The 27,262-nt window shown below is 38.8% G+C and overlaps 1 long non-coding RNA gene across 3 annotated transcripts; it reads left to right on the top strand.

Annotated features, from left to right (window-relative positions):
* On the top strand, nucleotides 401-20,544 carry LOC100736711. 3 transcript variants are annotated; one of them, XR_002345798.1, is made up of 8 exons: nucleotides 401-519; nucleotides 9,197-9,388; nucleotides 10,067-10,284; nucleotides 11,269-11,475; nucleotides 17,765-17,930; nucleotides 19,086-19,131; nucleotides 19,922-20,098; nucleotides 20,247-20,544. It is a non-coding gene; the product is annotated as an uncharacterized LOC100736711 (long non-coding RNA). The 3 variants fall into 3 exon arrangements; XR_002345797.1 differs by lacking the exons at nucleotides 401-519; nucleotides 9,197-9,388; nucleotides 10,067-10,284 and having other exon boundaries at nucleotides 11,179-11,475; XR_002345799.1 differs by lacking the exons at nucleotides 401-519; nucleotides 9,197-9,388; nucleotides 10,067-10,284 and having other exon boundaries at nucleotides 11,180-11,475; nucleotides 19,978-20,098.

The raw sequence follows: 27,262 nt of genomic DNA, 5'->3' as shown, positions 1-27,262 counted from the left end.
GAACTTATGTCCTCATGGATGCTAGTCAGATTTGTCTCTATTGCACCACAACAGGAACTCCCATTATTTTTGAAATCTGTACTTATGGCATCAAGTTCATAAACTATGTTTCACATATTACTCATGAATTCATGAGAAATATTTTTTGGAGGGCAGCATCTGTGGCATATGGAAGTTTCCAGGCCAGGGATCCAATCCAAGCTACAGCTGTGACCTACACCACAGATATAGCAATGCCAGATCCTTAACTCACCCCAGGCTGGGAATCAAACCCACACCTCTGCAGAGACAACACCGGATCCTTAACCCACTGTGCCACATTTGGAATTCCAAGAGAGAATATTTTTAAGAAAGAAGACGTCTCTAGGTTTTAAAAAAATAACTTTGCTTAATTTTTTTTTCAATGTCTGAGGATGGAAAGGAGCAATTAAAGAAACTCACTGAGTTGAAACAGTCTCTGGCAACTAGTTTGGATCAAGAAACGAAGAAAAATGACAAATTGTGAAAAGAGCTTACTGGGTAAGATTTTAATATTTCAGACCATTTCAACTATTAATTCACTGATTTAACTATAAGTTTATTTTACTAAAAGCTAGAAACAAGCTCATGTTATATATGTATTTTCATAATTAAAGAAATGATCCTATTTATAATTCACTTTGGAAACTCAAAGCACAGTCTGAAACTTTTTTAAATGCCACACTGTTACGCTTACTCTTTAATGATCTCTAAACCAGTCATGACAGTGCCTGCTGCATGTAGTCACTCTACTCTTCATTGTCCACCGTGAATTTTTATTTCTGCAAGATATCTTTTCTCTTTTTAATAACCTTCCTCTTTCTTTATATAATGATTTTTATTTTTTCCATTATAGCTGGTTTATAGTGTTCTGTCAACTTTCTACTGAACGGCAAGGTGACCCGGTCACACATACATGTATACATTCTTTTTTCTCACATATTTTAATATCTAAAAACCGATTTGTGTCATGTTTAATAACATCAAAGATTATCTTGATTTGCCTTATATTTTCTTTCTGCTCTTTTTAGTTATAAAGTATATGTACAAATATATGACACAGAATAATAAAATTAGTGATCATGTTTTGACCACTCAGAAAAAAAAAAAAGTCATGTTTCCAATGTCTGTGAAGCCCCCACATGGCTTCCTTTCTGTTTATTTGCTGAGTACAGTTCATGCTCAGGATCCCTGGATTCAACCAACCTCAGAAAAAACACTCCATATAGTTCAAAAAGCAAAACTTGGGTTGGTCTCAAGCTGGCAACTATTTACATAGGGTTTACATTGTACTTACAACTCTTTGCATAGCATTACCTTGTATTCGGTGTTAGAAGTGATCTAGAGAAGATTGAATGTGTATATGAGAGGATGTGCAGGGTACATGCAGATACCATACTGTTTTATAGAAAGGACTTGAGCACTGGGGGTTTCAGTTATCCACAGAGTATGCAGGGGTCTTGGAACCAAAACTCTGTGGATTCCAAGGGTTGATTCTACTTAGGGTTGTTCCCCACTTCTCATCAATATTATTCTCTCATTAACTCTCTCTGTGTTGCTGTGCATTTTGTTAACATTGCACAAGCAAACATTTCTAGATCTCTTACAACAGTCTTGAGGAGACTGTGAGGCATTCTCTCTCTGCTGATTTCCTTTCTTCTAAAGCTCTTCCCCTCAATGCAGACTCCAAAGATTTTTCTCTCTTGTTTCTTTTTTCTATTTTGAGTAAATGCCTTGATGTTTTTTGAGTGTACTTTATTTTCTTTTTATAGGCTGTGATTGGTGACTGCAAAAATGGGATGTTTTATCTTTTCAAAACATTCGTAGATCTTCACCTTGGGTACTGATCTCTGGTTCATTGCCAACATTTAATAATAAGATAATAAGTTAATCTTTCATGTTAACATGCTAAAAATGGATATTAAAAATAACTTATTTATAAGAACTCTATAAAAATGTAATATATAATGTACATATACTAACACTTTACCTATCATATGTTTATCAAATTCTTCATATTATTTATCTGAAATTATAATTTAGTTATTATGCTTTCAAACAATATTAGATTAGAACAAATGAGAAAGGATTGTAGTTTACAGGTTTGTTTATGTTATATAGTAGAATATATATCTGTTTAAGTAAGTATTAAATATTTACTCTTAAAGAACTTGACTTATTCTGTACATTTCTACAGATTTAAGAAACTCTTAGAAAAGACGAGAAGGAAGTTAAATGAATATGGAAATGGAGAGCTTAGTTTCCATGGTGGTTTGAAAACCAATCAAACTGAAATGAATATTCAGATGAATATGCTAATACATAAGATAAATTTTAATCAGTTTTGGACCCCAAAATCACTTAATGTGGATAAATATAAATCACTCAATGTTTGAGCAGTGAGTGATTGCTTTTCCTATTCATTTTATGGATTAAATATGAATAAAAAAGCTAGATTTTTCCTCTTCAAAAAGGCACACTGTTGACTCTCTTATGTCTCAAACCCTGGCCAGTGATTTGAAGGCAAGCAGCACACCATTACAGAACCCAAAGCATCAGCTGTTTTTTGGTGACAGCCTTATTGACATATAAAATATTCCTTTAAATCATACAGTTGAGTGACTTTTGGTATATTCAAAGTATTCCTTTAAATTCTACAGCTGAGTGACATTTAGTATATTCAAAGTTATACAGTTATCACCACAATCAATTTTGGAACATTTTCATCACCCTAAAAAGAAACCCTACACCTTTTAGCCAGTACTCTGTGCCAGTTTCCCCTTCTCCACTCTACACAGTCCTATGGAACCACAACTCTCCTCCTGGTCTCTAAAATGGGATTTGCCTTTTCTGAACATTTCCTATCAATAAAACTATTCAATGTGCAGTCTTTTAAAGTGACTGTCTTTTTTCATGTAGCATATTTTCAAGGTGCATCTATTTTGTAGTAGGCATTGGTTCTCCATTTCTTTTTATTGGTGAATATTATTCCCATTTTACGGACATACCGCATTTATTTATTCATTCATCGGTTGATAGACCTTTGGATGGTTTCACTTTGGGACTCTTGTTAATAATGCCGCTGTGAACATTTATGTCCAGTTTTTGTGTGAACACATGTTTTCATTTCGTATGGAAATACACTTATGATTGGAATTGCCGCATCACGTGGTAGCTCTGTTTAGCCTTATGAGGAACCACCATACTGTTCTCTAGAGTTGCTGCATCATTTTACATCTTTATCCAAAGTGTGCCAGCGTTGCCATTTCTATACATGCCTGTCAACACCTACCATTCCCTTTTGTTTGGATTATAGCCACCCTAGTAGGTGTGAAATGGCATCTCATTGTGGTTTTGATTTGCATTTTTCTGAAGAGGCTCTGTTCATGTGCTTATGATCCAGTTGTGTATCTTCTTTGAAGAACTGTCTATTCAAGTTTTTGTCCATTTTTAAATTGGATTTGCCTCTTACTGTTGAGTTGCAAGAGTTCTTTTTGTATCCTAGATACTGATTTTTCTTTTCCCAGATACAGGATTTTCCAGTGTTTTCTCCCATTCAAGACCTTGCCATTTCCCATTATTGATGGTGTCATTTGAAGCACAGAAGTTTTCAAGTTTAGTTAATAGATTTTTATCTTTTGGTGTCATATCTAAGAAAGAATTGTCAAATCCAGTCATGAAGATAGCACACATGTTTTCTTCTAAAGAATTTTGTAGTTATATAGCTCTTGCATTTTGAGTTAATTTTTTCATTGGTATGACGTAAAGTTTTTGTTTTATTCTTTTGTGTGTGGATATCCAGTTGTCCCAGTACCATCAGTTAAAATTAAAATATTTGCCAGTCCACTGACTGTAAATGTGAGGGTTTCTTTTTAGACCCTCACTGGTAATGCATTGATCTGTATGTCTATCCTGTGCCAGTCCTAGGTCAGATTTTATGAGAACTCTTTCCCAGTCATCCTGCATGTTACCAGCTCTTTTATGTAATGATACAAAAGCAATGTAGTGGAATGGTTTTAACTACCGCTATGCAGATTTCTGCTTCTAAAAGACTGTAGCCACCTTATGCCTTGCTGACTCCATGATGTGATGTAGGCTTACAAAGATAAAGTCCACTTCTTTTTTCCCCTCCATTCAAACATTTAGTCTCTCACCCAGTGCTTCCCACTCTCCAGTTTCCATCAAATCTTGGTCACAGGATCTGCTGCCTCCATCTACTATGTACTCCATTATGTTTAACTCATTATAATTCATAGGCTCATCCATAAATTTCCCCATCTAGGAGGAGGAGATTAACTCTTGGCTATAGCCTTCCTCTTTGGAGGTCTCGCCAATCCATCATCTTGCAATTCACAATTAAATCCTCATTTGACTTGGTTCTTGTGTACAACACTGGTGCTGATCTTGTTCTCGGCATAGATCCTGCTCTCAGAATCCACAGTTCTTTGTAGCCACCTCCTTTTACTTAAAGAGAAAGAGATGCATAGCTGTACTTTATAGCTTAATATATAATAAATGGAAGAAATATTTCATACCATCCAAAGAACAGTTTTCAAGAGTATAGCTGTTAATAACCAGATAATATTCAGAATTCCATTGTGGCACAGCATATTTAGTGTCTGGCATTGTCACTGCAGCAGCCCAGGTCACTGCTGGGTACAAGTTCAATCCAAGGCTCAGGAACTTCCACATGTCACAGATGGAGCAAAAAAAAAAAAAAAAAAAAAAAATCAGGTAATATTCAAATTATCAGAGACAAATTATACATTAGTAATTTCTATTTCAAAATTTCAAAGTTTGAAATACAGATTGGGCCATATGGAGAAGCATTGTGTTACAATATAAGATGGGACAGTCTTTCCTCCCCATAGGACAAGCTTTTAGTAAAGTAAAGGGAGGACTGTATTTAACTTAAGGACTGCCAAGGGTCACCACATTTGTTTTACTACTGAGAAAATAAATTGATTCCATAGGGTCTTATTTCCTCTCTGAGGAAAGGAAAATGAAGATTGGGTGCTAGATTAATAAATACTAAAAGCTGACTAAATCTAGAAATTTCCATTAATTGAAATGAAGTAAAAAGTCTGATTTTGGTTATTAAACGGACTATTGGACTGTACCACAAATCATACGTCTCCTTGCTTACCAGGCTTCCTTATCCTCAAACTTGAGGGGAAATTTTAAGGTGGCAAACGTACCTATTTTTGAGAAATTGGAATTGAAGGGAACCCTAAAAAAACTTCCTCCTCAGTAGTTCTTAGGTGTTTCTTCTAATTTATCTGCTTCTTCTCTTCAGTGTTTTTTTGTCATTAAGAAATTAATCTTGGGAGTTCCTATCGTAGTGGTAACAAATCCGACTAAGATCCATGAGGATGTGGGTTTGATCCCTGGCTGCGCTCAGTGGGTTAAGGATCAGGTGTTGCCGTGAGCTGTGGCATAGGTCACAGATGTGGCTCGGATCCCGAGTTGCTGTGGCTGTGGTGTAGGCTGGCAGCTGTAGCTCTGATTCAACTCTTAGCTTGGGAACCTCCAAATGCCTTGGTTGTGGCCCTAAAAAGATAATTTAAAAAAAAAAGAAATTCTCTCAGCCTTTCTTAGATTCCAGTTTATAGGAGACCCGTTTCTACTGTGGTTTTGTTTCTTATTATCTCTTTTTTCATCCAATTTCTTGTTTATCTGTTTTTGCTTAACAAATTCCCCAAAGTTTAGTGGCTTAAACAATGTGTGTTGTGGTCACAGTCTATGCTTGGAAGAATGTGGCCAGGACTGCTGGCCTCTGTACCCCTCAGCTTCAGCTGGGGCAGCTCAAAGGCTGGGGCTAGAATCACTTGAACGTCTGTTCACTCACATGTCTGATTGTTGGTGTTGGCTGTTGTCTGGAACTTTAGTTGGGGCAGGCAGGTGACACACCTGCCCTGAACACCTGAGCTATCTTTGTGGCCCTGAGCTTCCTCACAACAGGGTTCTGGCTTCCGAAGTTAAGGGCCAGGCAGAAGCTGTGTTGTCTTTTCTAACCTAGCCTTGCAGTTCACACAGTATCACTTTCACCATATTCTGCTCATTAGGAACAAGTCACTTAAGGTTACCCCATGTCCTACCTCTTTTATGGGATGAATTTTTTTAAACTTATGTTTACATTGAAAAACCAGCATTGTCTACTCACTGGCCACAATTTTTTATATTCCATCCACATGAAAAATACCTTTATCCCTACCCAGTTCTCCCACAAGTCTCAATTGTTAGGTGTCAGGTGTAGGCTCAAGTCCCAGACTGTACCATCTTCATCAGGTACAGATAGGAAAGAAGTACCTGGGTGTGGTATCTAGAGTTTATCCCTTTAAGTAAAGCCCTATGTCTACTGAGACTTGTGAACTAAAGAGTCAAGTTCTCTACCTCCCACACACAACAGTCCATTCAGAAATGGAAAACGAGAGGCACTGTGGCCCATAGCAGTTTTGAAATACAGCCTGATGCCTGCTCTTTGATTAGGATTTAGTCCTAACCATGGGAGAAGTTCTCCTGTGCTCTACCCTCTGAGCTCTTTGTTCTGTCTTGTTCATAAGCAGTGGCCTGTGTTTGTCACTGAGTAGTTTTCTCAGGCAGCTTCCTCCTTGCAGAACTTCTAAGGAAAACCATTTTAAGACCTCTTCTCATTTTGTACTGTCTTAATCTCTTTTAGCCCAATTGTTGTAGCAGTGTGTTTGCTTCCACAGTTCTCTTAAAAACCTGGAGTTTCCTGTGAGTTTTATTGGGGTTTGTTCCATTGGAAAAGCTTCCCTCAGGAGAAGCTTTTAGAGATAAGCTGTTCACCTTGGGCTTCCTGCGAAGCTGTCATGGGATGATACCTTCAAAATTCTTATGCTTTAAGATCCTTAAAAGAATTAGAGGCAGACCTTAAATCTTTCCAAGGTCTTAACAAGAGTGTTTTACAGACATGGCTTCATCTTTAGACCATGTTTTCCTGGCAGTGCCCTACATGTGATGTTAGCCAGAAGCCATTTCTCTATTTTAGTGATATTAGACAGGTGGAATGTGGAGGTGCTGTAAATGGGATACAGATATTTGACCATACTGGTTTCTTTATATTTAATAATCTTTTTTATTAGCTTATCCCTCTCATCAATTTTACTTTCAGCTATCGAATAGCATGAGTCCCCTTTCCTTTGGGTTTCATGTCATCATCTTTCCTTGTCTAGAAGCTGTCACTGTCGGCCTGTTCAAAGGCCATCAGGCTTCCCTTAACAGTCTCACAAAGCCCTTGGGTTTTTATTCTTGTTCTTCTCTATAGCCACTCAGGTTCACCTACCTCCAGGTTCAAATGTATTCCCACATGTTTTAATTACTTTTTCAATGGCAATGCCACCTTTTTGGTTTTTTGTTTGTTTTGTATGTTGGTTTGTTTGCTTTTTAGGGCTGCACCTACAGCATAGGAAAGTTCCCAGGCTAGGGGTCAAATCAGAGCTGCAGCTACCCGCCTACACCACAGCCACAGCAACACAGGATCCCAGCTGCATCTGTGACCTACACCATAGCTCACAGCAATACGGGATCCCTGAACCATTAAGTGAGGCCAGGGATCAAACACACATCCTCATGGTTACTAGTCAGATTCATTTCAGCTGTGCCACAACAGGAACTCTGGCACCCCATTGTTAATACCATTATCTGTGCTGGTTATTTATTGCTAATAAATTGTAAAATAAATCACCTCAAAACCTAGCAGTTCAAAACAGCATTTACTCTGTTCACAAATCTACATTTAGGCAGGGCTCAGGGAGACAAGCTCATTTCTTCTCCACTTGAAGGCAGGGACCACAGTCATGTAAAAACTTATTCCTGCACATGCCTGGCAGTTGGAGGTGGCTTTGGGTTGGCATGGTGGCTGAGGTGGTCAGCTGGGACTCAGCCATGAACAAAGATTCCCTGTGTGTCCTGGGCTTATTCGCAACCAGGAGGCTGGTTGTAAAAGTGAGCTTCCCTCCAGAGTGAGGGTCAGATGCTGTTTACCCTTAGAAATCACATAGCAGTTCCCCCATATTCTATCCACCATACACCAGTTACAGAGGCCAGCACATGTCAAAGAAGAGTGACTTTCATGAGAGAAGTACTTGTCCAAGCATTTGTAGACATGTTTTTAAACCACCACATCCACTCACCTTGTCTTACCAAGTCATCATTGCATCAGAAGGAGAGCACCGCTTCCCAGCTCAGTGTTTCCGAAATTCCAGGGAGGTTTTGCTTTGTTTGGGTTTAGTATGTTCTCTTATTTTCTAGAAAGTAACAAAGAATGAGAAAAATTGAGGCATTGTCTGGTTCAGGAAACTGCGTGGGTCATCTCAGTAAACTTGTCCACTGGGAGATGTGATTTCTCCGTAACCCAGTGAATCATTTCTCCTTGGAATGAAATTCGAATTAGCATAAACTATTTGTAGTTCAGCAAAAGGCTTATGGCCTTAGAATGCATATTAACAAGGTTCATTAATTAAGTCTTCTTTTCAAAGTCTTATTTTGGGAGGCATTTATTAACTCAGCCCTAAAGAATTCAGTATGATATTCCTAAAACTTCTTTAAAAATCATGGAGAGTCAAGATGAGGGGGAAAGTGGAGTTCCCATCATGGCGCAGCAATTAATGAACCAACTGGCATCCATGAGGACATGGGTTTGAACCCTGGCCTTGCTCAGTGGGTTAAGGATCGGGAGTTGCCGTGAGCTATGGTGTAGGTCGCAGACCTGCCTTGGAACCCGCATTGCTGTGGCTCTGTAGTAGGCCAGTGGCTACAGCTCTGATTGGACCCCTAGCCTAGGAATCTCCATGTGCCTTGGGTGTGACCCTCAAAAGACAAAAAAAAAAAAAATGAGGGGGAAGTATTAAGAGATTTTCTCTACGAGATGACTTATAGTCATTTTATGGAGAAAAGATGTGAAATAACTGTGACAAAGTGTAAAATCAAGTGTAAATGTTGTATAAAAAAGACAATGACAGTTAATAATTTATTTTTGTGACTCTTGGTGGTTTGAACTCTTATCTTGATTTTCTGACTTATCAGAGGTTCTACATTTGGCAATACAGATATAATTTTACTGTAACTGAATTTATTTCAGAATGTGATACTGGTTTTGAATTAGGCTGTGGTGAGTCTACTTCCCTCCTTCAACTGGATCATTTTACTCTTGCAGATTGATGATCTGGCAGCACAGCTGGAATCTGCCTCTTCAGAGTGTCTATATCTGGATTCCAAAACACAAGTTCTTCAACAGAAATTACTGTCTATGAAAGGAATGCAAAGGGGATGTGAAGAACTAGAGATGCATTAAGAGAAGTTGGAACAGGAAGTAGCAAACCTAAAACACCACATAGAAATGAATAAGGTAGGATGCAGTCAAGTAGAGCCCTGTCAATGGGAGAGGGAAGAAAATGCAAGACAGGAGATAGTAGAAAAAATTAAAATTCAACTTAAATTCTTCAGGTTAATTTATGGACCTGTAATGTGCTTGAATTCACTTTACTCTGAATTACATCTTGGATGGATTCATGTTATATGTTTCATCTACTTAAAATAGTTTGTCTGATAGATTTCTGAAAGGAAGGTAGCATTTGTTTCTCCCTTAAAATATTTCAGTTTCCATCATTATTATCACTAAGTTGATCTTTTCGATTGGAATGAGAATCACACCAATTGGTATCAAACAAGACTATTAGGAGGAAAAGGAAAATACTGTGATTTTAAAATTATATCAGACTCTTGGATTACTCTTAACTTGTACGGAATTATAAATTAAATGAAGTTGTATTTCAATTTTTAAAATTTTAAATGGAAACTATGACTCTTTATCTTAGATTACATGACCAATAATATGAGGGTTGATTCAACTTTATGATTCTGATTTAATTCACTCGACACTGATGAGACGTTAAAGTTCAGCTTCCCCCCCACTCCACACACACATTTAGAGTTGCTCTTTGAATCATTGACTAAAGGGAACAAATATACTAGATTTATTCAGATTATAATTATTTTAAAAATGTATCCTTTTAATTTGCTTTAGGCACAGGCAGCATCTCAAGAAAAAATGGTCCAGTTTTGGGAGAGTAAGTATGTTTCAATGAGAAGTCAGATGGAACTCAAAATGAGAGATCTGGAATCTGAACTCTCCAAAGCAAAAAGTTTTCACTAATATTCTAATAAATCAGGATTGGAAACATATAAGTGACTCTACCTAGAAGAACAAAATTTTAGAAAGTGATTGGAAAATATAATGAACAAGTAAGTTAAAACACAGAGAATCCAAGTGTTTTTGAAGCTTTGTCATTTAGACAATGATAGTATTATAGAATTTCTTGTTTGAATTACCATAAATAATCAATAAATAATCAATGCGTTTATTTTTTGGAAGGTGACAACTTAAACCAGAAGGGCCACAATTTGGCTTTTGGTAATTTACTATCTTCATTCTGATGTTTGGTGTCATCCCTAGGGGGCGCCCTGGGGCAATTTCTGCTGTTTTAAATGTTTCTAATCTATAGAAAAGCTTGCTTGTGAAATAGGGGAAAATTAACATGGGGCGAAGGGCAGTATACTTCACATGGTGGCTAAAAGTAGTACAGTGCCCTGCCAAGGGGGGTGTGTGGAAGACAGAAAGGGCAGATCCCCCCTCCAGTACTTTGGTAAATAATGTACTGTTGCCTTTGGAATGGATTAGCAATGAGATCCTGCTGGGTAGCACTGGGAACTATGTCTGGTCACTTATGATGGAGCAGGATAATGTGAGAAAAAAGAATGTGTACATGTATGCGTAACTGGGTCACCATGCTGGACAGTAGAAAATTGACAGAAAACTGTAAACCTGCTATAATGGGGAAAAAAAATCATTATATAAAAAATAATAATGTTCTAAGCTACAGGTTTCCCACTATCCAAAAGCAGAGCATTCCTATGAAACCTGCCCTAAAGCCCAAGGGTCATAAAGCAAAGAAGCAGAACCTGAGGACATATCTTGCTAGCGGGTGCATAAAATAAATATGCATACATAAAGCACGGATGCTCCTGACACAGTTCAAACCTTGGGGGCTGGATGCTGAGATGCTGAATGTCTGGTCACTGATGATGGAGCAGGATAATGTGGGGGAGGAGCTTGGTGGGGCGACTCTCCCTGCTTGGAGTGCGTTGCCTCTGAGATGACTCTGCAAAATGCACACTGACCTCTGCTTTGGTTTTTGCCTCTTTCATAACAGCAGAAATTCTCTTCAGATTTTTTTCAGTTATCAAAAACATGCTGATGTGGGCCTTTCACAAAAGCAAAGTAACATCAAGTAGACTTTTGAAAAGTGGGGGATACGTGTAGCCGCCTCTGCAGCTGTTTCCGTTCTTCTTGATCACCAAGTGGACGCTCTCATCCTTCCCTTGAGGCTGTTGATCTGAATTATTCCTCAGGGCCACATGCTTGACTTCTCCAAGGTAATGAGTGAAAGGTGTGTACAAGGTGATAAAAGCCAACACTTGAAAAGGTCTTTGAGGGATGGTTTATTTTTTATCCCTTTATTGGTTTCCTTAAAATATGTCTAAGTGCTGGCATTCCAAAAGGCAGCAGGTGTCACCTACTAACCCCCTCCATCACTGACATCATTTCTCTCCTCTCCTGACTTTGAATTGCTCATTGAGAATCCCTTACACACGGGAGTTCTTTTGTGTCACAGCACGTTAAAGATCCTGCACTGTCACTGCAGGTCTGGCTCCGACTGTGGCGCTGGTTCCTGGCCAGGAGACTTGCATGTACCACAGGTGCAGCAAAAAAAAAATAATAATAATAATAATCTCTCAGACACACGAGTACTTCTGCTCTGAAACATTTTCAGTGTTAAAACACAGTTCAATGGGACATTCCATTTACTCTTATGGTGACAACTTAATCATGCAAATCATTTAGGAATCATTGAGGGAAAAATGAAATGCATGTAATTTGCTTTTTGCAATCTTCACAGGAATACTGAGGGGCTGGCTGAGATCTGTACCAGATTTCTGGTGGAGAAAGAGCAGGACAGATCTTTGCTCAACACTCTTACTGTCAAGGCCAGTCCTGGAGTTGCCTGATGCTGCAAATCTCCACAATCATTGTATGTTCAGGACTTCCCGTGTGGCATAATTACTGCATAATTACTCAGAACTGCTCCTACAGTTTAGTGTTCAGTAGAAATCTTACTCCCAGAGAAAACGGAGTGTTTTTTACCTCACATTCACGCCCTGCAAATACCAGCATGGGAGACTTACTTGACCAAGGTTAGTTAGATTATCCTTTCTTCCTTGGGTTTCAGATTTCTGATACATCTGGTGCTTTTAATTGGTGAAATTCTGAGTTGTTCACTTGAATTATGCACACGAGGTAAAAGCTAGAATTATTTGTGCTAATAAAGAAAGAAGACAAATTTTGTAATTTTTTAAGTCCCTGGATTTCTCATTTTTAAGAGACACCTATCATTAACTTTATTCAATAAATGTAATTAATTGACAGATTTTAAAAGTCTTGAAAAGCTGCATTTAAATTCTTGGGTTTTGTTTGTTTGTTTCTTTTGTCTTGGTTTGTTTTGGGTTTTTTTTGCTTTTTAGGGCTGCATGTGCAGCATATGGAAGTTCCCAGGCTAGAGGTCCAATCCGAACCGCGGATGTTGGCCTACACCACAGCGACAGCAATGCAGGATCTGAGCTGCATCTGTGACCTACATCACAGCTTCTAGCAATGCTAGATCCTTGACCCACTGAGGGAGGCCAGGGATTGAACCCCCATTCTCGTTCATTACCCCTGAGCCACAACAGGAACTCCTTAAATTCTATTTTAGAAACTAGATTTTATTGCCTGACAACCAAAAAATATACTCTCAGATGTCTGGCATACTTTCTAATTGATTTCAGTTTGGCCATAGTTCATAATAATCTTCAAGTTTTGCTGCACCCCAATTTTTCTACCCCTAAGAATAAGCAAATGATTGGCATCCAAACCCTTAACCACATGTGGATGTTTTTTTCTTAAAGGAAGCTAAGATAAAACCCTTTTATGGGTCAAATAAACTTGTAACACTAAAGATTTAGTTCCCATTGTGACTCAGTGGGTTAAGAACCCGACACAGTGTCCGTGAGATGCAGGTTCTATCCCTGGCCTTGCTCATTAGGTTCAGGATCAGGCATTGCCCCAAGCTGTGGGGCAGGTCACAGATGTGACCTGATCTGGTGTTGCCAATGGCTGCGGTATAGGCCTCAGCTTCAGCTCCTATTCAAGCCGTACACTGAAAACTTCCATGTGCCACTTGGTGCAGGCATAATAATAAAATAAAAGATTCATGTCTGTTTTGGGTTTTTTTTTTCTTTTTTTTTTTTTTTTTTTTTTTGGCCTACTTGCAGCATATGAAGTTTCTGGACTGGGAATCAGATCTGAGCCACAGTTGGGACCTATGCCATAGCTCCGGCAATGTGGATCCTTTAACCTACTGTGGGGTCTGGGGATTGAACCTGTGTTCTGGTGTCACCGAGATGCCACCCTTCCCATTGCACCAAAGCAGGAACTCCATCATTTCTGTGTTTTAAAACTTTTGTCATGGGAGTTCCCATGGTGGCTCAGCAGTTAACGAACCCAACTAGTATCCATGAAGATGCAGGTTTGATCCCTGGGCTCGCTCAGTGGTTAAGGATCTGGCATTGCCATGAGCTGTGGTGCAGGCCAGCGGCTACAGCTCTGATTTGACCCTAGCCTGGGAACCTCCATATGCCACGGGTGCAGCACTAAAACAAAAAAAAACAAAAAAAAAACTTTTGTCATGTTCTTACATGAGAGTACCTCCTTAGTTGCTATTTTACTTCCAGCATTTTTATTTGTTTTTTTAAAATGTCTTACTGACCAGTTGTAGAACATTCCTAAATATGTAGTTAAGTAAAGGAAATATTTAACCTTTTTTGTTTTGTTTTGTTTTGCTTTGCTTTTTAGGGTTGCACTCATGGCAATATGGAAGTTCCCAAGCTAGGGGTTGAATCAGAGCTCCAGCTGTCAGCCTACACCACAGCTACAGCAACACCAGAACCCAGCCACGTCTGTGACCTACACCACAGCTCACAACAATGCCAGATCGTTTACCCACTGAGTAAGGCCAGGGATCAAACCGGCATCCTCATGGATCCTAGTCAGTTTCCTTAACTGCTGAGCCACAAAGGGAACTCCAGGAAATATTTAACCTTTTTAAATGAAGTTCACTTATGTCTCTATCTTGCCAAGACTTGTATGAATGGGGACTAAGGTGGCAAAGATGGGGAGACTTTAAATTGCAACTATTTGCATTGTGTTTCATTGCTACTAAAGTATCCACTTTAATCAGTGCACATGGGTTGATGGTTTGGAGGGTGTTTTCTGGAGCTTCTTGAGGCAGAGAAAAGTAGCACAGGCCCTTTTAAAATGACGTTTCAACCTGTTTTCTCACGGGCTTCATGTCATAATAAATCATAGAGGAGCAAGGCTAAGGTTTCTTAGCACTGCAGCTAAACTAGGTCTAGGTACTTCAGAGTCTTGAACCTGGACTCTAGGATCCAAAAAGAAAATGCATGTCAGGCACTTCTGTCAGTTGCTAAGCATGATGCAAACTTAAAATGTTCCTGTTAGTTGTCACCCCAAAAATCAGAACATGCATCATTTTATCAGATGACGATGAAAGAGGGTGTAAATGCAGAAGGCAAAAGCCATGCAAGAGAAAATTGCTGAGAAAAAAGTTCCTTAAATTTTTTTTGGAGGAAAGAGGTATTTATTTTTTAGTATTTCTATGTAAATTGAAAACCAGTTTGTTTTAAACACAATGGTGTCATTCCAAGATTTACATAGCTCCCTTGTGGGGTCTTGCTTTGTCAAATCATGCTGGATTTAATGAGATTTTAAAAAATATTCCGTCAAGATGCAAAGACATGTCTCCATAATCACTACAGACAGGATGCCTTAAAAGAGTTCTTATACTAGTATGGTTTACAAAATTCTTAGTCACACTTACAGAAAGAAGGTGCCTTCTAGGATGTAATTATTTCTGCTAGGCAACATGTTAACATACTGTCTAAAATGATAGAAAGGGGTGGATTTTGATCAAGGAGCTGAAAAATTAAGTAGAGCAGGACCTCATTGCTTATCCACCCAAATGCAATAGTTTGCTTCTACTAACCCCACACTCCCCATCCACCCACTCCCTCCCCTTCCCCTTGGCCACCACAAGGCTGCTCTCCATGTCCATTAGTTTGTTTCTTTTCTGTAGATAGATTCATTTCTGCCGTATATATTTGATTCCAGACGTAAGTGATAGCATACAGTATTTGTCTCTTTCTGACTTAAAAACTTTTAACATGAATGTCACGTCGCAACAGAATATTGAGTTACATTTCTTTTAAAAAAATAAGCCTGTGGTTGACATCACCAAGGCAGCGCCTTCCACTCTGAGTTTTATCTCTGATCAAAGGATCACAGCAGTTAAGCTAGTTTCTCAGAAGGCAGAGGCAGAGTTCACCTCTGTGCTTCGTATGATCCCTCATGTCCCCACTTCAATTTGTCCACATGGACTGGTGAGCAGGCATTTTATTTTTGAAAGATAAGGGTAATTCCTTAGCTTCTTCTCATTCTTTTTCATTCAGTTTTTCCCTCTGTGCTTCATTTTTCAGTTGCCTTGATCAACAAAATCTTCCTCAGTACTTTCCTCTGTAGCAAAACACATGTATTTCTGCTAACAAACTGTCAAGTGTAATTTCCTTCACACATTAACCTTTTTACAGTTGGATAATGAAGTGGTTTAAAGGGCTTGATTTTATTACATTTTCCTGGGTGCATTTACTTTTGTAACACTCAAAATAAGAATGATACTAGATTTCAACTTAAAAGCATCAATAATTACTGAAAGTATATGAACTTTGGAAGTGCGTGTGTATGTGCGTGTGTGTGGTGTGTGTGTCTTTATCAAACTGGTCTCCAAAAGGGAATGCACCGTTATTTTCCAGCCTGTGATCTCAAATACCACTTAATGGTAATACATTATGGTTGCACAAATGATCATATATTTGTATTTGTTGTTCTTTGTATTGGGATGGCTTCACTCTATTTCTCTAAAACATTTCTCTCAATTTCTCCCTGCTTTAAAATAGGGTTGGGCATTCTATGGATCCCAGAAGCTGTGGCATAGGTCTCAGCTGCGGCTCTGATTTGACCCCTAGCCCAGAAACTTCCATATGTCCCAGTTGTGGATGTGAAAAGAAAAAGAAGTATGGGTTGTTTTGAACAGTGTGCACGAATTATACAGACAGAGAAGAAGAAAACATTTGAGTGTTGTCTGCTCATTGTCCTTGGTGGAGCCTGGTGGGCTAGGTGGCAAATGACACTGCTCTTCTCCTTGGGAGGACAGAAGGTGGGAAGGAGGCAGGCAGGTGGAGACCAGCTAAGTAGCTTCCTCACTGGCACATACTGATGAATTGGAGGATGCAGTCCAGACGTGCGGCCACAGTGGGCTCCGAATATTCATCCCCAACTGGGCCCTACCCCTCGCAGGCCTAAGGGGAGGAGGCCTGTCCAAGGGGCAGGCTGCTTACTGCAGGTGTGAGACCCAAGTTCAAGGTGCTCTGGGCAGACACATCTTTTCAAAGAAGAGACTTGGAACGAAGCAAGCACTCCTTAGTTCCTTCTTCCAGATTCACCCATTCGGTAAATCTCCTCTCCTCTCTCAAGGAGGGTAGAGGGGGGGTGTGTTGTCACTTGGTAACTGTAGGCCAAGGAAATGAAGCTCACCTATAATTTCTGTCTGGATTTAAACTGCAATTGGGATTAAGCTTCTGTCTTTTGTACACAGCAGGTAATGATGAGAGAGTGGAGAGATGGATGCTAGGTGGTCAAAAGAAATCTGTTTTGTGTTCTAAATTTTGCCATATATAACTCCCAAGGGGGAGAATTCTTTTGTTGAGTCACTTTGGTAAAACAAATTTTACTTGGAGGAAATGAATATTGTTTTAAGTAAGAATCTCAGTTTCAGCCAGCTTGTTTCCATTAAAGATTTTCTCAAGTTCCCTGTCCTGTGGTTTAAAAAAAAAAAAAAGTGGGCTTTTTTAAATTGATTACATTGATTGCATATAATAGGAGTTACAGTAATAATTTATTCTTGTTCATGCCTTTAAAATGTAACTAAATTGTCAGAAAGCTACTACTGCATGTCTCGTGCCACAAACATCATTGAGCTACATGACAGTCGTACGTATTTATTTTCTCTAAATTGTAGTTTAAAATCTGTGTGTTTTTCCCTAATCTGAGGAAGTAGCTGGCATTCAACTCTAGATTGAGTAAGAGGGCCTTTGGGCTTTGTGACCCTATTCAAGCTGCAGCCTCTCTGAGCCTTCCTTACTTCTTGTCAAACTAGGGACTGAGTAAATCAATGACTTTCCTACCTTAATTTTTTTTCAAAGAAAAGAACGTTTCTTTTTCTTAAAAAAATATATATATATTTGCATGAAACTGTATTATATGAAACAGAGACAAGCATAGAGCTGCTTAGTCAGAGGAGGGAAGGAGACTCAAAGCTGAAGCTTCTCTGTCCCTTAATCCTACAGTGTCCCCAAGGGGACCTTCCTTTTCTATGGAACATAGTTGGGAAACTACAGGTCAGGAGGGACTCCTTCTAGTTAAAAATCTTTACAGTTAACAATTTACAGATAGGAAAACCATGTATCTAATTTTTTTCACTTTGTTTTTGTTAAGTGGAAACGCTTAAAGCAAACTGCAGGTGTGTTCTCTTTATTAACGTTGGACCTCAAACTACTTCCTTCATCTGAATGCCATCCTCACCTAGACATCAACATAAAGGTCTCCAAAGTACATATTTAGGAAAAGAGCTTTGGGCAGAAAAGACAGTCATCTTACACTGGTAAGTCCCCTAATTCAACTCATGTAAAAATGTGACACATTTTTGCATAGTGTTTATTCCTGGTAATATAAAATTATTTCAATAAAGGCTTCTCCTTTTATCTGTTATGATAGGTTACTTTCACAGGACCTATCTAGGAATGTTTTCACATTATTCATTTTCTTCGGCCTCTCAAAAATGCCTGTTGTTAGATAAATGTTATGGAAAACAGTCTGAAATATTGGAAAGTATTAGGCAAAAATGTGTCTTGGCACCTACACTTGACAAGGGCGTTGTCTGTCATGTTATCATTATCACCACAGTGTGAGGTTCCGTAAACTGCTTTAGACCCTATTTAGTGAGAGGGTGCCTTTTATAAGAAAAATAGTAAAAAGAACACTCTAGGTGGAGACACTTATAATATACTAGTTTGAAATGCTCCTAAACATTTCAAACTTAGATAGGTAACTATATTTTAGATGTTGCCAAGAGCTGGCCCTAATTTTCTGGAATGAAAACAAAGTTAAAGCATTATATATTGTTTTCCTTGTTTCTAATTATAAAAAGTCATGAATCAGAAAGCCAGTTTGAAAGCTGACTCTAGCTCCTATTCTTTCTTCAAGCAGATTATATTATTATTATTATTATTATTATTTGCCTACAGAAGTTTCACATGACATTGCAACAGAACCACTTTCTTCATTTATGTATTTAAGATTCTGTGTTGAAAAATTATTACCATGGAATATACCTTAAAATATTAGTTTCATAAAAGTGCACGAACGGAAAGCTCATTTCAAGGGCAGTTTTTTTAAGAATTACAAAATAATGCATTCAGTATAAAATGTGACTTGAATTGTTTAAACTTCTTTGTACCAGAAAAATCCAGTATCACCCTCTAAGATTATGTATATTCAATGGGCCAATATTTATTGTAATTTCATCAGATTAATCAAAATACCCTTACATATGTATGTTCCCTGTTAACTAAAATCAAAATAAGAAGGAATCTATTTTATTTTATTTGTGCGATTATTTTTCCATTTGAGCAATCTCCAAGTTAGGTCTAGTCTCTTAAAGTATTATTTACAGGCCATATTTCATCAGCTGTGTGTCATTTGTATGATAATGTCTCTTGTGTAACTTAACATTATAAATAATATGTGACAATTTCAGATTCACCAGGAGTTGCAAGAAAATATAAGTAGAGAACTAGCAAGAGGTATGTTGTCAAAATTTATGAATTTACACATTGACTTCTGAAATAAACTGTGAACAGTAAATGGCATCTCTTTCCATTGTTTGCATAACAGATACTACATTCAGTATTTTCTTATATCATGAAAAATGCGAAAGTGTAAACATTTCATAATGGAAAAATATACTTTTTCCTCATGTTCCATAGCTTTCCAACAAATCTCAAACAATCTGCTATTTCTTTTCCTTTGTGGCTCTGTCCCTCCTCTTGTCCGCCATCCCCATGGATCTGTCCACCTGCACACTGACACTGATCTCAGAAAACATGGTGCTCACCAACTTCTCAAGTTCCATCAGTGACTAAGGCCAATCCCAGTCCATGCAGCTGTCACTTGGTGGGTGACATTTGAACTTTCTGTCATTGACTTTGTCATTGGTTTCTCTTTTGCCCTCAGGAAAAATTCCAAATTCCTTAGCATGGAATAAAAATACCCAAGTCTGTTTGGCTCTTGAGGAAGGATTCAGCCTATCTCCCTCCTCTGCCCCTTTCCTCTGTCTGGCATCCATCAGACAGACAGCTGACAATTCCAGACAGCTCTGCCTCACCTCTGCCCTTTGTGTTTGCTTCTTCCCTCCATTTCCCAAACTTCTTCCTGTCCTTCACGCATCTATATCCATATCACCTCCACCCAAAAGCTGGCAATATTGACACCAAGCTGGATGTCCCTTCTAAGTGTACCAATCGTGTCCTCGTTTGTACCTGTCATAGGACTTATGACTCTGTATGGAAATGACCTGTTCATCTATTTTTCCAGTCGAGAGTATGCGATTCTTCAGGGTGGCCTGTGTCACCTTCCACTTGTCATTCCAGTGCTTGTCACAGCAGCTTAGCACCTGGATGTGGAGTAAATGAATGGGGAATGAGAAAACCAGAAGCTCCAGTACTCAGCCTCAAGAGCAGTTAGCTCAGCATGTAACCACGGGGACAAATGGTAAAATAGTCATTGCGTATTTTGGTTGTAGTCGAATATGGCTGTTTTTCATTCTTCTTAACACATAGAAAGGACTCCACTATACCAACTTATATTTAGTTAACTAGGAAGTATTTTAGATAAAGCCATCCTTTCTTTTTCTCTTCAGCTGCTGCTGAATTTGAATCTGGATCCTACGGAGCTTCTCCTCCAAGGTCTACCGATGATCAGCTTGTGAAAGCATCCCAAGAATATGCACAGATTCTGAAGAAAAATTATATGATCTGAAAGATAAACAGTTGTTTCCCATTAAAACAAAATGTGAAAATTTTTATGAAAGGAAAATACGTTTGTATCATCTGTGTATGATGAGAATGTATGTAGTATTTTATACCATGTTTCTCTGCATCTAACTTACTTTTAAGCAGATTTTGTGAATAAAAACCAGCACAGTTGAGTTTGACATACTCCAACTGTCATCATTTTTCTCATTTGTTTTATTCCAGGTGTAAATTATAATGCATTAACTCCCAAGAGTTTTCCATTGGAAAATGACTATTTATGAAGTTCTTCATGATCAGTTATCTTTGCACATACTGCCACAGTCAAGAGAAGTCTCCAAAGTTGAAAGTAAATACTTTTATGGTTCACCTACACTATTTTGAGACGTGGAAATATCTAGCAGTTTTATAGTTGATCCTAATTCAGATAGGTGCTGGATTTTAGTTACCCTGATTTGTGGTTAGTTTTGAGATAAGAAAAAGACAGCAGGCCGATTTCCCTCTCCATGCAGTAGTAATTGCTCATACGGTGGCTTAGACTTTATTCTACCCGAGATACTGAGAGTGATGCAACCCATTTTACCTCTAGACAAGGGAGGTTTATTTCAAGAGCAAGATTCACTAAAAGTTTAACTGCTTTTATTTTATTTTTTGTCTTTTCTAGGGGCGCACCCACAGTATATTGATGTTCCCAGGCTAGTGGTCTAATCAGAACTATAGCCACCGACCTACGCCAGAGCCACAGCAATGTCAGAGCCGAGCTGCATCTGCAACCTACACCACAGCTCATGGCAACACCAGATCCTTAACCCACTGAGCAAGGCCAGGGATCGAACCCACAATCTCATAGTTCCTGGTCGGATTCGTTAACCAATGAGCCACAACGGGAACTAATTTAACTGCTTTTAAAGTGTAACTCCCAGGCAAAGGAAGAGGGAGTGAGCCGAGGACTCCCAGGGAGAAGGGCAGCAGTTGTGACATTCCTGTAGTAGAGAAGCCAAAGGTCACTGTCCAGTAATGGGGTAGAGAGTTTTGAGTATACCATGCCCCTCTTTCTGTAGAATCAACTTTCAGACAAGGATTACATAACTGTACAGGAGCAACTTCTGGAGAAAGTAATAGCTCTCAATTACTCAGCTGAGGTTAAATTTAAAATCATGCCTAACTTGGATATGGGATTAAGATGGCAGAATAGAAGGACTGGAGCTCAACTTCTCTCCTATAAACAACAAAATTCACAACTAAAGACTGAGAATTCTTCACCCAAATGGACCGGAAACCTTAAAAAAGATATCCTACTCCAGAAGAAAAAGAGGAGGACACATCAAGAGGTAGGAGGGGCGATTTCACAATACAAACAACCCCATACCTCCTGGGTGGGAAGGCCCACAAACTGGAAACTAACTGGTTCACAAAGACTCACCTATAGGAGTGAGAGTTCTGAGCCCCCCACATCAAACTCTCACATGTGGGGATCTGGCACTGGGAGAAAGAGCCCCCAGAGCATCTGGCATTGAAGGCCAGTGTGGCTTGTGCACAGGAGCTCCACAGGACTAGGGGAAACAGAGACCCCATTCTTAAAAGGCGCACACAGACTTTCACATGCACTGGGTCCCAGGGCAAAGCAAAGTCTCCATAGGAATCTGGGTCAAACCTGAGTGCAGTTCTTGGAGGACATCCTGGGAAAATAGGGGTGAATGTGGCTTGTTGTCAGGGAAGGACATTGAAGGCAAAGCTCTCGGGAGTATTCAGCAGAAGGTCTTGCTCTGGAGGTGGCCATTTTGGGAAAATCTGGCTGCACCCATCAGTCAGCCTGAGAAGCCCCAGGGCAAACAACAATCCAGGTGGGATCACAGCCCTGCCCCTCAGTAAACAGGCTACCTAAATACCCCTCAGGCACACAGCTGCCTCTAATCCCATCCAGAGACTAAGCCCCACCCACCAGAGGGATTAGAATCAGCTCTACCTACCAGTGGGCAGGCATCAGCCCCTCCCATCAGGAAGCCTACAGCAAGCCCCCATACCGACTTCAGCCACAGGAGGGCAGATACCAGAAGGAAGAGAGGCTACAATTCTATTATCTGTAAAAAGATCAGCACACCAAAAACCTATAAAAATGAAAAGACAGAGAACTATAACTCAGATGAGGGAGAAAGGAAAACCCCAGAAAATCAGCTAAGTGATGAGATTCTCAGCCTCCAGGAAAAAGAATTTAGACTGTTGATGCTGAAGATGATGCAAGACATTGAAAATAAACTGGAGGCAAAGATGGATAACTTACAGGAAACACTGACCAAAGAGATACAATATATAAAACTTAAGAAGAGATGCAAAATACAATAATTGAAATAAAAAATTCACTAGAAGCAGCTAACAGCAGAATACAGGAGGCAGAAGAACGAATAAGCAGAGTGGAGGACAGATAAGTGCAGAACAGAAAAGAGAAAAAAGATTGAAAACAAATGAAGAGAGTCTCAGAGAACTCTGGGACAACGTTAAACACACCAACATCCATGTTATAGGGGTGCCAGGAGGAGAAGAAAGAGAGAAGGGGACAGAAAAAATATTCCAAGAGATAATAAGCCAAAAACTTCCCTAACATGGGAAAGGAATCACTCACTCAAATCCAGGAAGCAAAACGAGTACCATATAAAATAAACCCAAGGAGGAATACACCGAGACACATACTAATCAAACTGACCAAAATTAAAGACAAAGAGAAAATCTTGAAAGCAGCTAGGGAAAAGAAACAAATAACATACAAGGGAACCCCAATAAGGTTATCAGCAGATTTTTCAGCAGAAACTCTGCAGGCCAGAAGGGAGTGGCGTGATATACTTAATATGATGAAAGGAAAAAACGTCCAACCAAGATTACTCTACCCAGCAAGGCTCTCATTCAGATTTGAAGGCGAAACCAAAAGCTTCACAGATAAGCAAAAGCTGAGAGAATTCAGCAACCAGGCTTACAACAAATACTAAAGGCTAAACCAGCCTTACAACAAACACTAAAGGCTAAACCAGCCTTACAACAAACACTAAAGGCTAAACCAGCCTTACAACAAATACTAAAGGAACTTCTCTAGGCAGAAAAGAACAAGAGAAGAAGGAAAGAAAAAAGAGCAACAAAAACACATCCAAAGCAATTAATAAAATGGCAATAAGAACATACACATCAATAATGACCTTAAATGTTAATGGACTAAACACACCAACCAAAAGACATAGACTGGCTGAATGGATACAAAAACAAAACCCATATATATGCTGTCTTCAAGAGACCCACTTCACTTCTAGGGACACATACGAATTGAAAGTGAGAGGATGGAAGAAAATATTTCATGCAAACAGGGATCAAAAGAAAGCTGGAGTGGCCATACTCATATCAGACAAAATAGACTTTAAAATGAATATTTTAAGGGACAAAGAACGACACTACATAATGATCAAAGGATGAATCCAAGAAGAAGATCTAACAATTTTAAATATCTACGCACCCAACGTAGGTTCACCGCAATATATAAGGCAATTGTTAACAACCTTAAAAGAAGAAATTGACAATAACATAATAATAGTGGGGGACTTTATCATCCCACTTACAGTAATTGACAGATAAACCAGACAAAAAATCAATAAGGAAACACAGACCCTGAATGATGCATTAAACCAGATGGACTTAGTAGCTATTTATAGAACATTCCATCCAAAAGTAACAGAATACACATTATTCTCAAGTGCACATGGAACATTCTCTAAGATTGATCACATCCTGGGCTACAAATTAAGCCTCACTAACTTTAAGAAAATTCAAATCATATCAAGCATCTTTTCCAACCACAACACTATACGACTAGAAATCAACAACAAGGAAAAAACCACAAAAAATACAAACATGTGGAGACTAAACAACGTGCTACTAAACAACCAATGGATCACTGAAGAAATCAAAGATGAAATTTAAAAATACCTAGCAGCAAATGACAACAAAGATACAACACTCCAAAACCTATGGGATGCAGCAAAAGCCATTCTAAGAGGAAAGTTTATAGCAATACAAGCCCACCTCAGGAAACAAGAAAAAGCTCAAATAAACAAGCTAACTTTACATCTAAAACAGCTCCAGAGAGAAGAACAGATAAGACCTAAAGTTAGTAGAAGGAAAGAAATCATAAAGATCAGAGCAAAAATCAGTGAAATAGAAATGAATAAAACCATAGAAAAGATCAATGAAACGAAAAGCTGGTTCTTTGAAAAGATCAACAAAATTGATAAACCCCTAGCCAGACATATCAAGCAAAAAAGAGAGAGGACTCAGATCAATAAAATTAGAAATGAAAAAGGAGAAGTAACAACGGACATCACAGAAATACAAAGGATCATAAGAGACTACTATATGCAACTCTGTGCCAATAAAATGGAAAACCTAGAAGAAATGGACAAATTCTTAGAAAAGTACAATCTTCCACACTAAACCAAGATGAAATAGAGAAGATGAATGGACCAATCGCAAGAACTGAAATTGAAACTGTGATTAAAAAACTTCCAACAAACAAAAGTCCAGGACCAGATAGATGGCTTCACAGGCAAATTCTATCAAACATTTAGAGAAGAGCTAACACCTCTCCTTCTGAAACTATTCCCAAAAAATTGCAGAGGAAGGGATACTCCTAAACTCATTCTACAAGGCCACCATCACCCTGATACCAAAAACAGACAAAGATACCACAAAAAAAGAAAACTACAGGCCATTTTCACTGATGAACATCGATGCGAAAATCCTCAACATAATACTAGCAAACTGCATCCAACAATACATTAAAAGGATTGTACATCATGATCAACTGGGATTTATCCCAGGCATCCAATGGTTCTTCAATATCCGCAAATCCATCAGTGTGGATAGAATTAACAAACTGAAGAATAAAAACCATATGATCCTCTCGATAGATGTGGAAAAAGCCTTTGACAAAATCCAACACCCATTTCTGATAAAAACCCTCAGAAAGTGGGCACAGTGGGAACCTACCTCAACATGATAAAGGCCATATATGACAAACCCACAGTGAACATCATTCTCAATGGTGAAAAGCTGAAAGAATTCCTGCTGAGATCAGGAAGGAGACAAGGATGTCTGCTCTCGCCACTACTCTTCAACATAGTTATGGAAGTCATAGCCACGGCAATCAGAGAAGTAAAAGAGATAAAAGGAATCCAAATTGGAAAGGAAGAAGTAAAACTATCACTGTTTTCAGATGACATGATACTATACCTGGGGAATCCTAAAGACTCTACCAGAAAACTGTTAGAGCTCATCCATGAATTTGGCAAAGTTGCAGGATACAAAATTAATACACAGAAATCAATGGCATTTCTATACACTAACAATGAAAGAGCAGAAAGAGAAATTAGGGAAGCAATCCTGTTTACCACTGCATCCAAAAAAATAAAATACCTAGAAGTAAACCTACCTAAAGAGGCAAAAGACCTGTACTCTGAAACCTATAAGACCCTGGTGAAAGAAATCAGAGAAGACACAAATAGATGGAAAGATATACCATGCTCTTGGATTGGAAGAGTCAATATTATCAAAACGACTATACTACCTAAGGCAATCTACAGATTCAATGCAATCCCTATCAAAGTACCAAGGACATTTTTCACAGAACTGGAACAAAACATTTTAAAGTTTGTTTGGAAGCACAAAAGACCCAGAATAGCCAAAGCCATCCTGAAAAAGAAACATGGAGCTGGCAGAATCAGGCTCCCTGACTTCAGACTATACTACAAAGCAACAGTCATCAAACCCATATGGTACTGGCACAAAGATAGAAATAGAGATCAGTGGAACAGAATAGAAAGCCCAGAATTACACCCACACACCTACAGCCAACTAATCTATGACAAAGGAGCCAAGAATATACAATGGAGAAAGGACAGCTTGTTCAATAAGTGGTGCTGGGAAAACTGGACAGCCATATGGAAAAGAATGAAATTAGAACACTCCCTAACACCATACACAAAAATAAACTCCAAATGGATTAAAGACCTAGATATAAGACCAGACACTATAAAACTCTTTAGAGGAAAACATAGGCCAAACACTCTCTGACATAAACAACAGCAACATCTTCTCAGATCCACCTCTCAGAGTATTGACAATAAAAACAAAAATAAACAAATGAGACCTAATCAAACTTAAAAGTTTCTGCACAGCAAAGGAAACCCTAAACAACACAAAAAGACAACCCACAGAATGGGAGAAAATCTTTGCAAGTGAATCAACTGACAAGGGATTCATCTCCAAAAGTTATAAACACCTTCTGTAGCTCCATACCAAAAAAACAAACTACCCCATCCAAAAATGGGCAGATCTAAACAGACAATTCTCCAAAGAAGACATACAGATGGCCAAAAAACACATGAAAAGATGTTCAACATCACTCATTATTAGAGAAATGCAAATCCAAACCACTATGAGGTACCACCTTACACCAGCCAGAATGGCCATCATCCAAAAGTCTACAAACAGTAAGTGCTGGAGAGGGTGTGGAGAAAAGGAACCCTATTGCACTGTTGGTGGAATTGTAGATTGGTACAACCACTGTGGAAAACAGTATGGAGATTCCTCGGAAAACTAAACATAGAACTACCATTTGATCCAGCAATCCCACTCCTGGGCATCTATCCAGAGAAACCACGACTCGCAAAGACACATGTACTCCGATGTTCACTGTAGCACTCTTTTCAATAGCCAAGACATGGAAACAACCTAAATGTCCATTGACAGAGGAGTGGATCAAGAAGAGGTGGTGCATATACACATTGGAATATTACTCAGCCATTAAAAAGAACGAAATACTGGCATTTTTAGCAACATGGATGGACCTAGAAATTATCATGCCAAG

The sequence above is a fragment of the Sus scrofa genome, chromosome 7 (genome assembly GCF_000003025.6).
Source record: "Sus scrofa isolate TJ Tabasco breed Duroc chromosome 7, Sscrofa11.1, whole genome shotgun sequence".
In the NCBI taxonomy this organism is placed as follows: Eukaryota; Metazoa; Chordata; class Mammalia; order Artiodactyla; family Suidae; genus Sus; species Sus scrofa.
This window is presented reverse-complemented; position numbering and strand designations above follow the sequence as displayed.